At 37.5% G+C, this 16,923-nt stretch overlaps 1 protein-coding gene across 8 annotated transcripts in view; it reads left to right on the plus strand.

Annotated features, from left to right (window-relative positions):
• LOC139129843 (dynein axonemal intermediate chain 7-like) overlaps window positions 1-16,923 on the plus strand; it is a 105,870-nt gene that overhangs the window by 39,111 nt on the left and 49,836 nt on the right. The window lies entirely within an intron of this gene.

Raw genomic sequence — 16,923 nt, forward strand, 5'->3', positions numbered from 1 at the left:
ATTAAAACCTTGTCGTTGCAACCATCGGGTTAGGAGATTGAGATTTGAATGTAGGAATAAATCATTTGATCTTACAAGGGCCTTAATAAGGATATGCTAATTTACTGATTGTATTTGCTATTCACGATTTACTTCTTTCAGTAACCCAAGCATGCATGTACAACGTGAAAGAGCAATTTTGTTTGCAAATACCATAGACAGTCATCCTGATTCTTTATCTTTGAAAGTGTCATAGTTATAAAAGTTTCTGACTAACATATATATACAGGAATAGAGCCAAACCCATATCATGCAATTTGATCCAGTTGACAACTGCTTTTTCTTTTCCAAGAAAATATTTCAATAATTGCACAGCAGAGATCGATAATTGAAAGATTTATCAGTCACGTTTGTTGTCATTGAAATCAAATTATCTTTTACATGGTTCCAGCTGTTGTCAAGTTGTCTTCGAAGTAAATACATGTTTGCCAGGGTATGCAGCAAAAAGTTGTTATCTATACACTGTATCTGCTGTTATACATACTGTATGCCTCAACTACCCTGGGGTGAAACAGTGGAATTTCATAAGATAACTGCTGAGATGAAACCATAACATAACAGCCATCTTTGCATTCGACCATCTTCCTTTCGGTTGAAGTCACAGCATACATGAGCCGCATTGAGCTCAGCCGCTGCTGTCGTTCCCATCAGTCACATGTTGCGTGTGTCTCTCTGAATCAACTATGTTAATGAAGATCTGGCTTAGCCACCTGCCTTTCATTGTTTGTTTCCCCTAAAACATTACCGCCAAGATCTTTTTCCCCGTATTGACAAAGTGATTATCCTGTGTTTTAAATTGCTGTTTCCAGTCCATTCTGTCCCACCTGCTATTAAATCAAGCATGACTGTACAACACCGGGAGTGTTTCTCACATGAAATGACAGTGTTTCATTCTTAGATGTCTCACACGAGTCACAATGATGATTTTTTCCTTGCTCTTAGTTTTGCAAATGAAGTCGTCAACCCGACCCAGCCCCCTGCTGCCATACTTACTCCCCAGTTCTGTCATATGTAGGCCCACCTATTGAAAAGAATGTGATTGAACAAACATCATACGCTAAAGCACTGGTTCATCACTGAATTATTCCATCAAATTTATCTTTGAGAAGCAAATCTCTATCTCGTGAACTCTCCTAATCATCTGTCAGGCTTGCATGGAAAAAACAGAGCTGTTGAATAATTCAGTATGTTTTGATGATCAAGAGAGGTTCAATACAGTAATTTCTCATATCGTACAAAAATAACCTCAAAATTTTTATTTGATAACAATGCCTACTCCATCAAATGAACTCCACAATTCCTGACACTGATTATTACTTGCAGTAGCTTTTATCTGTCTACCTTAACGTGGGCAACTCTCATTGTTTGCCAAGGTTTACAGTTAGATGCAGTACACATCAATAATATCTGCAGAGCAACTAGCCAAATTTGCGATCACTTCTCGATATGTAGTCTTGCCTAAAGACTCTGTATGAGTGTACATGCTTTGTATGCATTCATAGAACACGTCATAGAGGTATTGCAATAGGCCCAAACCCGGAATTCGAATCGACCACGGTACAAACAAAGCCATGTGCGCAAACGTGCATAGACGCACGTGTATTTCCATACGCGTTCGTACACATGTAGGCTTCTTTGTACCGGCATCACGTGATCACTTGGGCGTAATGAGTTTCTTAGAACACTCCCTGTCCTTTTTTTCCGGAGTAGAACAATTCTTAAAGCATTACTGTTTTAGTGAACATTGTCAAGCCAGACTGGCTCAGTTTTTGTTTAAAACCAATATCAGGACCACTTGACTGATGCAGTTAGATTGACCAATATCAGGAACACTTGACTGATGTAATCAGATTGACCAATGTCAGGACCACTTGACCAATGCAATCAGATTGACCAATGTCAGGACCACTTGACTGATGCAGTCAGATTGACCAATGTCAGGACTACTTGACTGATGCAGTCAGATTGACCAATGTCAGGACCACTTGACTGACCAATCAGATTGACCAATGTCAGGACAACTTGACTGATGCAGTCAGATTGACCAATGCAGTCAGATTGACCAATGTCAGGACTACTTGACTGATGCAGTCAGATTGACCAATGTCAGGACAACTTGACTGATGAAGTTAGATTGACCAATATCAGGACCACTTGACTGACCAATCATATTGACGTATGTCAGGACCCCTTGACCAATGTAATCAGATTGACCAATGTCAGGACAACTTGACCAATGCAATCAGATTGACCAATGTCAGGACAACTTGACTGATGCAGTCAGATTGACCAATGTCAGGACCACTTGACTGACCAATCAGATTGACCAATGTCAGGACCACTTGACTGACCAATCATATTGACGTATGTCAGGACCAACTTGACCAATGCAATCAGATTGACCAATGTCAGGACAACTTGACTGATGCAGTCAGATTGACCAATGTCAGGACCACTTGACTGACCAATCAGATTGACCTATGTCAGGACCACTTGACCAATGCAATCAGATTGACCAATGTCAGGACAACTTGACTGATGCAATCAGATTGACCTATGTCAGGACAACTTGACCGACCAATCAGATTGACCAATGTCAGGACCACTTGACGATGCAATCAGATTGACCAATGCAGGACCACTTGACATGCAATCAGATTGACCAATGTCAGGACAACTTGACTGATGCAATCAGATTGACCAATGTCAGGACAACTTGACTGATGCAGTCAGATTGACCAATGTCAGGACCACTTGACTGATGCAATCAGATTGACCAATGTCAGGACCACTTGACTGATGCCATTAGATTGACCAATGTCAGGACCACTTGACTGATGCAATCAGATTGACCAATGTCAGGACCACTTGACTGATGCAATCAGATTGACCAATGTCAGGACCACTTGACTGATGCAGTCAGATTGACCAATGTCAGGACCACTTGACTGATGTAATCAGATTGACCTATGTCAGGACCACTTGACCAATGCAATCAGATTGACCAATGTCAGGACAACTTGACTGATGCAGTCAGATTGACCTATGTCAGGACCACTTGACTGATGTAATCAGATTGACCAATGTCAGGACAACTTGACCAATGCAATCAGATTGACCTATGTCAGGACCACTTGACCAATGCAATCAGATTGACCAATGTCAGGACAACTTGACTGATGCAGTCAGATTGACCAATGTCAGGACTACTTGACTGACCAATCATATTGACGTATGTCAGGACCACTTGACCAATGCAATCAGATTGACCAATCTCAGGACAACTTGACTGATGCAGTCAGATTGACCAATGTCAGGACCACTTGACTGACCAATCAGATTGACCTATGTCAGGACCACTTGACCAATGCAATCAGATTGACCAATGTCAGGACAACTTGACTGATGCAGTCAGATTGACCAATGTCAGGACCACTTGACTGATGCAGTCAGATTGACCAATGTCAGGACAACTTGACCAATGCAATCAGATTGACCAATGTCAGGACTACTTGACTGATGCAGTCAGATTGACCAATGTCAGGACAACTTGACTGATGCAGTCAGATTGACCAATGTCAGGACCACTTGACTGACCAATCATATTGACCTATGTCAGGACCACTTGACCAATGCAATCAGATTGACCAATCTCAGGACAACTTGACTGATGCAGTCAGATTGACCAATGTCAGGACAACTTGACTGATGTAATCAGATTGACCAATGTCAGGACCACTTGACTGATGCAGTCAGATTGACCAATGTCAGGACCACTTGACAATGCAATCAGATTGACCAATGTCAGGACTACTTGACAATGCAGTCAGATTGACCAATGTCAGGACAACTTGACCAATGCAATCAGATTGACCAATGTCAGGACAACTTGACTGATGCAATCAGATTGACCAATCTCAGGACAACTTGACCAATGCAGTCAGATTGACCATATCAGGACCAACTTGACCAATGCAGTCAGATTGACCAATGTCAGGACCAACTTGACCAATGCAGTCAGATTGACCAATGTCAGGACTACTTGACCAATGCAATCAGATTGACCAATATCAGAACAACTTGACCAATGCAGTCAGATTGACCAATGTCAGGACCAACTTGACCAATGCAGTCAGATTGACCAATGTCAGGACTACTTGACCAATGCAATCAGATTGACCAATGTCAGGACCCACTTGACTAAGCAATCATATTGACCAATGTCAGGACCACTTGACTAATGCAATCAGATTGACCAATGTCAGGACCACTTGACTGACCAATCATATTGACCTATGTCAGGACCACTTGACCAATGCAATCAGATTGACCAATCTCAGGACCACTTGACCAATGCACCTCACCCAAGTAAACACCCCTGGCTAGCCAAGTTGACCTTGACAGTACTGGTACATGTACATCTTAGTCTGGAAATTCGGGTACCCATAACTTTGGCAGGCATATGTATGCCCACACTGCAAATGAAGGTTGATTGCCCTATTAGTCTAGGACCTGTCGTTGGTTAGGGTATACACTACGCTTCCACTGAAACCTACAAAGCGTAGCATATACCATAACACCAGACTACTGCCATATGGGTTTAATAATGATCCTAACAATTAATGTTTTGAATGCCCGTTTTCTCCCCATGACATCTCAAAAAATCTGCAAATATGAGTTCAAAACATACAGAGAATAATAAAAAAGTAATTTTTGATGTTTCACAAATAAGCACTCATGTTCAGACTGTTTATGGGCATGGAATAAATACTGGCAGCATGGGTAGTAATATCGTGACGTTGATTCAAGCTTCTGGCAAAGGCTGATACATGTCACAATTTAAGAAATTGTGAAATACACTATTTATTGCAAAGTTGAATGAATGATATCATATGATTATGAAATCTGCTATTTATTGCAGAGTTTAATGAATGTATGCGATGTTAATAGACAATGTGAATATGATAATTGATATATCTGCCATTCATCAACAAATTATTTTCGTAATATTTCCCACAACCCAAAGCATTTAAGGTACCGGTAGTATGCACCTCGAAAGTGAATGACTTAAACTTATGCTCAAACTTTCCTCAAGGAATATTTCAACCATTCTCTTTCAAAATCAAGAATAAAAATAGGGGGTCACCGTGCAAATTTTGGTACTAGAGAAACAAATTACCCAAGATTTACCGATATTAGAAATTCAAAATGGCCGCCATCCCTGTGTTAACTCTATGGAGAAAAATAAAAATTTTCGAATTTCGAAAAACTAAGCCGGTGAAAAGTTTTCTTTCACCAAGAGCTTTAAAATGAACCCCCATATGTGGTATATCAGAAGAGAATTGTAAAAGTTTGAGAGTACGAATGTCTGTCCCCGAGGTGCGTTCTACCTAATTAAGGTAAACACAGACTGATATTTTGTCTATCTTGAGTGCATTTACCAATTTGCACGATGTATATTTTCATTGTCTGATGTCTATACTGAAAATCTTTTTTGTGTACTCTGTGTGAACAATGACTGAATTTTGACATTTTAATCAACAGCGAACTCATAATCCATATTTCAGCCTCTGTTTATTGTCAAAGGAATGTTGTCAGGATATTAATGTTTGTAAACCGTAAAAGAGTAGATGCCAAAGTGTGTTTGTAGAGTAATGATTTTTCAAAATTAGTTTTGTGTAGTTGATGTGTTATAAAAAAATGGGATCAGCACATTGAGTTTCTACCAGTAGATTTGTATATAAGTGGTTTCAGGGTAATTGTATTTGTTTGGCTGACTTTCATCCATTTGTTAAAAACTTTAAGGCCAGTCAGGTTAAATAAATTGTTCAAGGGATCTCGGAATTGCAGATCTAACTTTAGCCAGTTTGGAATATTTTTTTAATTCAGGCAAATAAATACTGCCACATTGCAATTATTCTAGTGGTGTTGGTGATATTTTCTTCCGAGAGGACAATGCTCAGAATTTGTTGTCAACAGAGCCTATTTCATGCCTCTGTTATTGTGGACAGTTTGTACAATTTAGATTCCAAGTCATCAGTAACAATGTCACTAAAGGGAAATTTTGCAGGCGTGTTAAAAAAAATATAAAAAAATTCAATTGCCCCTCTGTAGCCTTGCTTATGATGAACAATAATGTTTTTCTCTTGCCTTTTAAATGGAATTTTTTTTTGATATATCCATTATCATGGTGTCGTACTTCGTATCATTAGGGTAAGTTAGCTTCCTCAAGGGCTGCTGATATACACACATCGTCATGTACAGATGTTAGAAAAGTACAAGTTGATTTTCATTTTCTAGTCTTGTGAATAGCAAGAAACAGATTGTTGCATCCTACCCATAACATATTCACCTATAACCTGCATAGATACCGTATACAGTGAATAATTGAAAAGGACAGTTGCTGTGGCTGTAACATTTTGATGCTACATGTATTTTCACTATCTTTGTTTTGTATGTCAATTGCAAGTTCTTGTTCCACTCCCTGAAGCATGTTAGAACACAAATTATTTAGCTTATCAAACTACAGTGGGTAAAATTTATTGTTTTACAATGAGAATTCTAATCTATAAAACAGAAAGCAAAAACATAGTAAAAAACTCATCAAAATTACAGCTACTGTTCCTCTATAACAAGTTAATAATCTATCAATTATCTACCACCTTAGAGATATATAGATTAAACTCTTCCGCATTCAAGAATTTGAATACAACTGGAATACCTGGAGACATAGCGGCTTTGTGACTGTCAAGATACATGTATCTGTACATAGTTGTCAGGTGTAAGGTATAATTGTGTTAAAATTTATGAAGGAAATAAGTTGGAGTATGCAGCAAATACATGTAATCATCAAGGTGTGTAAATTCTGTAACCAAAGTTATACCGTATCTTCTGATGAGCTGGGTGTCAGCTCTCTCAGTGAGGAGGGGAGAATTACCTCTACACAGGGATGGGGAGGAGGAGGGGGCTTTGAATGTGACAAGGTAAAAACCTCCTTCAAGATTGGATCTCTGCATGATGTCAAAAGGTCCAAGGGGTCAGCTTGAAAAGGTTAAGGTAGTAGCATTTTATTACGTGTGACGCTAGGGTGGGAAATCTAGATAGGATCAGCTATAGCACAGTTATGATCAAAGATGATATCCCATAATGCCTCATTCCTGGGAGTGGCATGTGTGCCTGCAATGAAACGCATGGCATGTGATTGCAACAATTAGTTTGAACATCTGCCAAGGTAGAGCCTTGGACTCAAGAGAACTCACTATCCAGAAAATTACATATTGATAACCCGTCGTGAAGTTGAAAAATGATCAAGTGATATAAATATTATATTAGGATCATCCTGTACAACCACACGTTTCAAGACATCACTGGTCCCTGAAATCATGATTAATTGATGGATGTTGTAATACAGTTGTTCAATTCGTGACAGGTTGATTTTTACTCATATTGTTACCTCATAATTTGATATTTTCAAATTTTCACGGAATATGCATCTTCAGTTAATTGCTGTGTTCAGAGTTGTGTTGGTGTCAGATGTCAAACATTGTCCCTTCCCTGTCATTCTTCATTAGATAAATTGTGTGGATTTCTTAGAAAATTACCAACATTATTCAACAAGTTTTTTGATTAATGAAATTTCATTTTATTGTTCTTCTTACTATAACATTCAGCCTCATTTTTTTTTTGTACATTAAAATCTTCATACCCTTTTGACAACTGAACCAATTTGACCAGACACAAATTGCTTTTCATCATATTTTGAAGCCCTTATAAAATTGACAATTAGAAAATTTACTGACTAGGAAATTTTCACTTTTAATAGGCACAAACAGATATTTTTAATAGGGCAGTATATTGCAGTCTCCTAAAAAGTACTGCATTCTTATGTCTACCGGTATATGTATGGGGTTCTCCTCAGTTGGATTTTGAGGGATATGCCACCTTTCTGGTTTTTTGAGCAGTCTATTCATATGTTAATAACAACACAAAAGAGTACATATTCACATGGAAGGAATATGCATGTTATTTAACCTGTTTTGCCAAAATTTTAATAAAAAATTGTAGCCAATGAAATGTGATGTCCATTTGGTCCAAAATTATCAAAAATTTTTCTGAAAAATCAATAAAAGTTGATAAAATGTTGCACTGAACTTTTGGTGGGAAAATTACAACACTCAAAGAGTTAAATTAGCTATATTTTTTCCAAGCTTTGGAGAACACTGGTGTATATAGTGTGTATTTGTTACCTGACTATATGACAACTATACTTAAAATTTTTGTTTGTGCAGTGCAAGTTTGTTCCTGTTGGCTGCTGTTGAAATGACTTAATTTGTGATTCACCGAGTGAAATTTTCATTTTACAATAGATTGTGATCGAGTATTTGAAGTCAAAAGCATTTACTTATACGTATTCATCTTCATTTCCAATATGAAGAATACAATATGTATGCTGTCCGTGGGTCATATTGTACTTTTCAAAACCATATGGATGTATCTTTGGTGGTCCCATTTAAATTTGGTCTGTGAATTTGTGAAGTCATTTACTTCACTAATACCCCAGGAGTGCCATGTATGGTTCATATCAATCATTAAGTCATTATTCAGAGGCCTTTTCAAAGAGAACAAGCGCAATAATGCATCAGTTCCTCTGGCTAGAGTCACAGATGACATATCACTTGCTGTGAATACCCTATGGGATGCCTAAAACGTCATGTGTGTAGCCACGTGTTTTACTCAATCCCATATGGATAATCTCTCCGAGAGAGTCTTGCTGAAGTCTGCTTGGGGCATATTTGATACAGGTATGAGTACTGTTTAAAACTACTGGAGCGTTGGATGCACTGACTGCCAATGCTTTTCCCTATGACACAGCGAATTCTGAAATATCATAGTCTTAATTTTGAAGTGTCATTTAGGCCACGTGTGATGAGTTTGATCATAACGGTATGCAGTGTGGTCTTTTTGTGTTACACGGGAGCATGTGCTATATGGAGATGAGTCAGTGTTCATTTTGATGTGAAGTTCTGAATTTTCAAGAGAGATTTAAGTACATATAAAAGGGTAATTTTATTTGTGGTCAACATTTATGCTTACATAGGTGTGACACATTTGCATGTTTGCCTAGTCTACATACATGTAAAGTGTTGCCACATATGTTGGTGCAGTATAACGGCATTATAATTATAGCATAGTAAACCTTGTAGATATCATAGTTAATGCTCAGTGACCGGAATGGAGAAACCTCATGGCATTTTCCAGTTTGATTCCTCATTAATGATTGGCTTCCGGCGGGACAGTCCTTTTCTCTTTGATTCTGGAATTTTACTCCATTTCAGATGTCTAGTTTGCTTCTCGAGCTTCTGTCGGATGAACTTCTACCCAGATTTGCTAAGGTGTCCGTGGATACTTACGCTTTGATAGTTCAGTTTCTCTGCCAGAAAATTCACAATTTCAACCATATTCCTCCAAAATGATATTATAATTATGACTGCATGTAGGAGATAGTCTATGGGGATAATTCAGCCAATATGTATATCAGGTCAATGAAACCCTCCAGAGCATTAAGTTCATATAAGACATGGCTAACCTGTCACTGATAGGTCACGTAGCCAGGGAAGGCAATGGAATAAGAATGTACTGTTAATGATTTAATAGCTCATTTCACATTAGATGAGATACTCTCATCAGGATCAGGTCAGGAAGTCTTTCATTTTACATTGGAGGTGTCACAGGTGTTCTTGATGACAGGTGATATAATCTGAGATGATGTTGTCGTTGGATACATGTTCAGCCTCTCCCTTTATGAAGAAATCTGGAATTTTCTGGATCCTAAAACTGTAAGCGATATCAGATGGCATTGTCATGCTGTTTTTCCGTATAATGTTTGAACAAGCATACAGCAAAATCTAGTTAGGAACTGTTCCGCAGCACATGAGTGTACAGATGTTCAAGTAGGTAGAAGTACACTACAATGACGATTTTAAGTTTTTTTATGAAAATTACACTTTAGTGTACAACATGCAGTGTAGAGCAGGCTTTATTACAATGTTCACCAATAACCCAGACCAAATACAGACATATTGCTATAATATGTGCCCATCTATCGTATTTATGTACAGTCATAGACATGCATACATACATACATACATATATGCATGTACATGTACATACATACATCCATACATACATACATATATACCGTATATACATATTCATTCACTCATACATACACAGACAGAACTAAATGATCATACGTTTATTATTCACAAATACATGCATGCATATATACAGAAATATACACACACAGTTATATATGCACATATAATGCGTAGGTAAAAACAAACATATATCCATGTACATATAGCCATACATTCATTCATACACACACACATTGACATATTATGTGAAAATACATGCATGTATGTATAAAATTTATGTACATGTGCATATGTACTGTAACATTCACACAGGTAGGGTACTTCATGTTTTCACCACACAATTTGCACAAACCTTGATTCATACGCTTATTAAATCTATCAATAGTATATAAGCTACTCTTACATTAACAACTTTTTCTTCGAGAAAAAAATGAGCAACATTAGTTCAGGTCATTTTAAAGGACATGTAATTGTGCAGAATTTTTTTTAATTTTTCTAAAATTTTGGTTGATTTTCTGTGGAGTAGTGTAATCTTACAAAAAAGTAGCCCAGACCCTATTCGTTGCCTTCAGTCTTCGTCACCCGAAGTGACGAATAGGGTCTAGGCTAATAAAAAAAGTGAAACATACTTGGTTTCAACTTTTAACATGATTTTATTTTCCTCTCAAGCACAGTTGATACCTAATAGCAATAGAGTTTTCATTTTCTATTTGGAGATTTTGTAATTGTGAAATTCTGTGAAAATGATAATTTGCATTTATTATAGTCATCTTATAGTGGTGTGAGTAGTCGATGACTTGCATTCAATGTGCAACTGAAAAATAAACGCAAGTCGAAATGCATTAACTATTCATGGAAAAGATCATAAATTGGAGGCTGAGTTCATAGTACATCATGGAGTGACAAGATATGAAATATGAAATGCCTTCATTGAGGTGGATTGCAAAGAGCGTTTTTTTTTCCCCTTCCATATGGCAGATAGAATTTCCTCAAAAAAGATCAATATCAGAGAGATTAAATCTTCTGTTATGGTCATTTTGGTGCTGAGGTTCATTAAAGGTAAATAAGGTGGCACCTGTGTGTTTTAGACATGTACATTTATTGGTTTTGCTGCTTTGAATGTGCAATTTGATAAGGTGTGAAAATGATTCCAGAGGGGAAATTAGACGCCTAGGAACCCGCTGCTAATTTGTATTACTGTTCGTTTTAATATCATTCAGAAGGAAATTGACAGTGTTGTCAATGATGTTGAATTCAAACGATCCTGTCATGGGCTTCTAATTATTCAATTTCCACTTTACTGATGGGAAGTCTTATTAAAACTCATTGCGACAGCATAGAGGATCAACTGGTGTTTCTCTGTAAGTCATGGCTGTCCTGTTTTTGCTGGTTTTAACTTGGATGGATGCTTCTTGTTGATGTTGGATCAAGCGTTGCATACTTCTGTATAAGCAATTGTCTATACTTTTATTTATTATAACAGGATAATTTGTAACATGTTAGCAGCGATTGCACTGCAGCAACAATATTTAACGAAAAGCAATCAATATTGCTAGTAAAACATGTACCAGTATATCATGTACAAAAACTTTATTTTGATTGGTTGCCATTGATTTAGACATATGATAGGTCATCTTCGCTTGCCAAGGTGTCTCTTGTCTGGGAAGCTTGATGCTCCCTGAAATCAGACCTTGGAGTTAGTGGGAGACTGTAGTCAAAGTAACAGGCCTGTGCGAGCAGACGATGATGATAGGATAACTGTCAGATGATGCCATTAAGTGTAAATAATGTTGAGTGACATTATCCGTAGATAGTAGATTCTTTGCATGTGTACCTGTACATTGAAAGTCAGTATTCAACAGGTCCTATTGGAACATGAAATTCTTAGTACTACAGTGTTCCAATACAGACACTGAAGAAATCATGTTATAGCGGTACAAATACATGTGCACAGGGATACACATAGCCCTCTAAATGTACCGGTACATTCATGTACATAATTTTGCTTTTTCGGCAGTTCATTTGTATTCATAGTTTCTTCCATGAAAGTTACACATATTTTGCCATCGAACATCATATTGAGCGTGTTTGTACCATACTTCAGCAAGTGTTTGGTTTGTGTTGAATTTTACAGCGAGGGCACGACTTATCGGAACACCAAATTAGGTAATTACCCAGCAACTTAGCTGAGCACTTTGCAATTTGACCACAGGGTACACAGGCTTGTTGTTATTGTGTTTTGTTTGTTTGTTTGTTTGTTTGTTTGTGTGTATGTTTGTGTTTGTTTATTTGTTATTTTTAATAAAATAACAGCGAAAAGCTGTTTTGTTAATATTTGTCAATAAAGAGCAGTTTATTTGTTTATTTGTTTGTTTATTTATTTATTTGTTTGTTTGTTGATACGTATTTCCGATGGTTAGGGTTAGGGTTAGGCTTAAGTTAGGGTTAGGGTTAGGGTTAGGGTTAGGGTTAGGCTTAAGTTAGGGTTAGGGTTAGAGTTAGGGTTAGGCTTATTCACTCCCACTATATATGGAGACATATATAGAGGGAGTGAATAAGCCTAACCTAACCCTAACCCTAACTTAACCCTAACCCTAACCCTAACCCTAACCCTAACTTAAGCCTAACCCTAACCCTAACCATCGGAAATACGTATCAACAAACAAGCAAACAAATAAATAAATAAATAAACAAACAAATAAACTGCTCTTTATTGACAAATATTAACAAAACAGTTTTTCGCTGTTATTTTATTAAAAATAACAAATAAACAAACACAAATATACACACAAACAAACAAACACAAACAAACAACAAGCTCGTGTACCCTGTGAACCGACCTGGCATTTACCTAAACAAGAGTCTGTTTTATTGTCTGAAGACTGATAAGATATCCACCAAACTCAGCAGGCAGCTCCCACTGAGTAAACTGATATGCCTACACTGGAACAACCCATTTTCAACTGGCATCTAGTTCATGGGAAAATTGTGAAAAGGGGGAATAAATATTATGATGTAACACAATCTATTGTACTCATTTTGTGTCCTTGGCCTGAACCTGACAGGTTTTGCCTCTGTATGTTATTTGGAATTGAAACATCGCAGCATCCCTTGTAAATCTAGAGTGTACAAAACTCCTCAAATTTACCACCTTCCATGAGCCCACCACCGACGTTGATGGAACAGTACATTTTTATCATATGATTGGATTGTTGCTCTGACAGTCAGTGTTTCTTCAATGTAATGTAATTGTGAGGAAAAAACTGGTAATAACTTGCATATATAAAAAAACAGGACACAAAATGACAGTGGCAAATCATGTTTACACTTTACATTTTATTCTGGCCCTTCAAAACTCTCCCATCAACTACATGCAGCTGCCAGTCGAAAATGTTTTTTCCAGTGTAGGCATATCAATTTACTCAGTGGAGGAGCTGCCTGCTGAGTTTGGTGGATTTCTTATCAGTCTTCAGACCATAAAACAGACTCTTGTTTAGGTAAATGCCAGGTCAAATAGCAAAGTACTCAGCCAAGTTGCTGGGTAATTACCTAATTTGGTGTTCCAATAACTCGTGCGCCAAGTGTAATGAGTGGAAACACTTGCTTTAATCTCATGGAGAGCATACTTTATACACGTTGCCATACTGGCATACTGCCATACTGTTTTCATATTGTGTTCTTGCAATACAGCTTTCTAACATTTCTTCATTAGAATTTAGAGCAAGTCTGTGTAACAATCCAGGTAGTCCACACTGCTAGTAATGTTGACTCATCATAGCCGACTACAAACAGCATTTGCTCAGTTATAGTGATGTAACCATGGCAACAATAAGCTGGTTAAATTTACCCACTTTTTAAAATGGGTTCTCGTATTTCACAGGAGATGCACGTACACATGACAAGGTATAAAAAAGCCTTTGAATTCTATTAATGTTTTCTGGCTGGCTGGCTTCTAATCACTAAAACACTGCCACAAAACACCAGTGATAAATTTTTATAGTTTGGATTGCGGTTCGGTAGTTTCTGATCTGTGGATATGTATTCATAAATTGCTACATTAAACATGTCATTATGGTTTTTCCATGAAATGCCACCTTTTATCGGTAAATCTTCTGGCATTAATGATGAATTTCTTGTTGAATGACGTCTTGCTAAATACTTAACAGTGCCTTTTTTTTACGATTTACAAAACCATAGATTGGGAAATGACAATAGGCTTTAGTGATATATTGAGTTAGCATGCTTCCCATCTGTGCTGCTGTATACAGTCATGTGTACTAATAACTGTGGTAGTACGAGTGTATTTACTGTATTTATTTCATGTGTTTGGGCACTCAGTGGAAATTACAGGTACAAGTATATGGAGTTTAAATGTACATGCAGTGTATCTGTTTTTTAATAGCACTGTTACAGTGAAACCTGTCTCAGTAATAGTCCTCACTTATCAGTATAGCCACACCTTTCCATGACATTCACTACATCTAAACTATTGCTACCGGTAGATGTTGATGATAATTGTGTGGTACTTCCAGCAGTCACCTTTAATCCTTTCAGCGCCAAAGTCTGTTTTTGTCCCCTTTATAAACCACAGTCAATTTTTCTCAGATTTTTGCGAACATTTTGAGAAAAAAGTGTAGCCAATGAAATGTGATGGTCCAAAATTATAAAAAAATTACAGAAAAATTTATAAAAATTGGTAAAATTTTGCACTAAAATTTTGGCGGGAGAAAATTACAGTGGTCAAAGGGTTAAAAAAAGCGAGTGACAGGTTTCTCCATCAGTATTGCGTCTGATGGTCTCTCATTTGATAATCAGGAATCATCCTTCAGACACTTGTCATGTTATCAACCACCTACAGATCAATCATAGCATGATACTATTGACCAAGAACATTTTCCCCTTACCTGGTAAATGTCAGGTTTTGTACAATATATTCCACTTCCAGGCCTTGAAGTGCCGTAACTACTTGATAAGCCAGATTGAGTCATTTGTGTTCAAAATTGCTGTTTGTTTTAACAGAGTGCAGTCTTTCGTACTGCGCAATCACTGTGATAATGAGTATGTACAATCACACGAATTGCATGATACCTCTTGATTATCATCTGCTGTGATATTGGAGTTATTAATGAGAATTCAAGTGGATGTACAGTGCTGAATTATGGGTAGTTGTTTCTGTGGTAGGGAATTTCAAGGATGATCCATAAAATGCGGTGAAACTACGCTAGGCAACGGAAAATTTTTCATAATAGTAAGGTGTCCCTGATGGATGGGCAATATTCTAGTTTGTAAAACCTCATCCAAAATCTCTGTCATGATTTATCAATTTACAATCACGTAGTATGTGTCAATTTGGTGCTAGTGCATGCAAGAGCTGGTTAACAGTTTTAGAACTATTTCCCTCAAGAGCCGGTTAACAGTTTTAGAACTATTTCCCTCAAGAGCCGGTTAACAGTTTTAGAACTATTTCCCAACCAGGTAACAGTTCAGACAACCATTGGTTTTACATGTACCTGGATAAGTTTGAATGTGCCATCCACATACGTGTATTCTAGACTATATAAAGGAAGATGGAGCACTTTCAGCCCCAAGTCAACCGCAACTGGATCAGGTGACAATAGCAGAGAAATTTCTTGTATTTTGGGCGAAGAAAATGGATGAGGTGTGTTACAAAATGCATTGTGACTGGCTATATCAAGCAGCAACATATTTTTTGTTCCTGCTAGTTCTCTGCCAGTCACCCTGCATACAGTTGGTTTACGTACGTCAGCCATTGGTATCATGAAACAAACTTTGTATAGGTCTGTTAGGAAGCACACATATACCATGCCCCTTGTGAGACAACTTTTGGCTTGCAAAATCCTTTCCTTATTGAAGTGTCTTGATCATTGATGTGTCTGTGTTGAGGGTTTCCAAAGAACGGTAATTTAAAATTATTGTTTATTACAATATAAAATGTTATTATCATTGTTATTGCAATTGTCAGTGTTGTTTTTATTGCTGGTATTGTTTTGTTTTCAGCTCTGTTGTTGCTGTGCTACTATTGTCAAAGAACTTTATAGAGGAATACCGGTAAATAGCTTTTTAGACCAGTGTGAGGAAAGCTGTGGATGTTATGCTGCCCTCAACCCTATTCATCTCTTTTGCTCAATGCTGTCCAAAATCTGCCATCTCCTACCCTGATTAGCCTTTTTTGTCGCTGTTACATAACAGAGCACTTTGAACATGTTGAAAGAGACAGACAGATAGACAGAGTGGGCTCAGTGGTACAGATTTCCTCAGTGTTTGTCTATTACCATTGTATCAACTCACAGTATACTTGACAATCTGAGTGTTGCCACTATGGAAGGTCAAATATTTGTATATTGTCCAATAATTTGTACAGGTGCTTAGCCATGACAGTACACTGTGTAAGTGCATGGATGCACTTTACCTGGGTATGCCAGTTGCTCTGTCATATGGTGCCAATTTGTATGCCTCCACGTCTGTCTTTACTAGTTGGATTTATATGCAGATCGGTAAGAAGTGCAAGTGAAATTGAGAGGGATTAAATTAATCTGAAACACAAACGATGGTGACATTACTTCTTAGGGACATTGAACTTATAGTGTGTTCCCACCAGACGAAATTGTGTGTAGTCACATGTACTGTACTGAAGTACCACTGTGTAGGAATTGTATTGCTTGAGCTATTTGATAGCAATTGTGTGTGAAACAGATCTTGCAAAAGC

This window comes from Ptychodera flava, chromosome 1, assembly GCF_041260155.1.
Source record: "Ptychodera flava strain L36383 chromosome 1, AS_Pfla_20210202, whole genome shotgun sequence".
NCBI classification, from domain to species: Eukaryota; Metazoa; Hemichordata; class Enteropneusta; family Ptychoderidae; genus Ptychodera; species Ptychodera flava.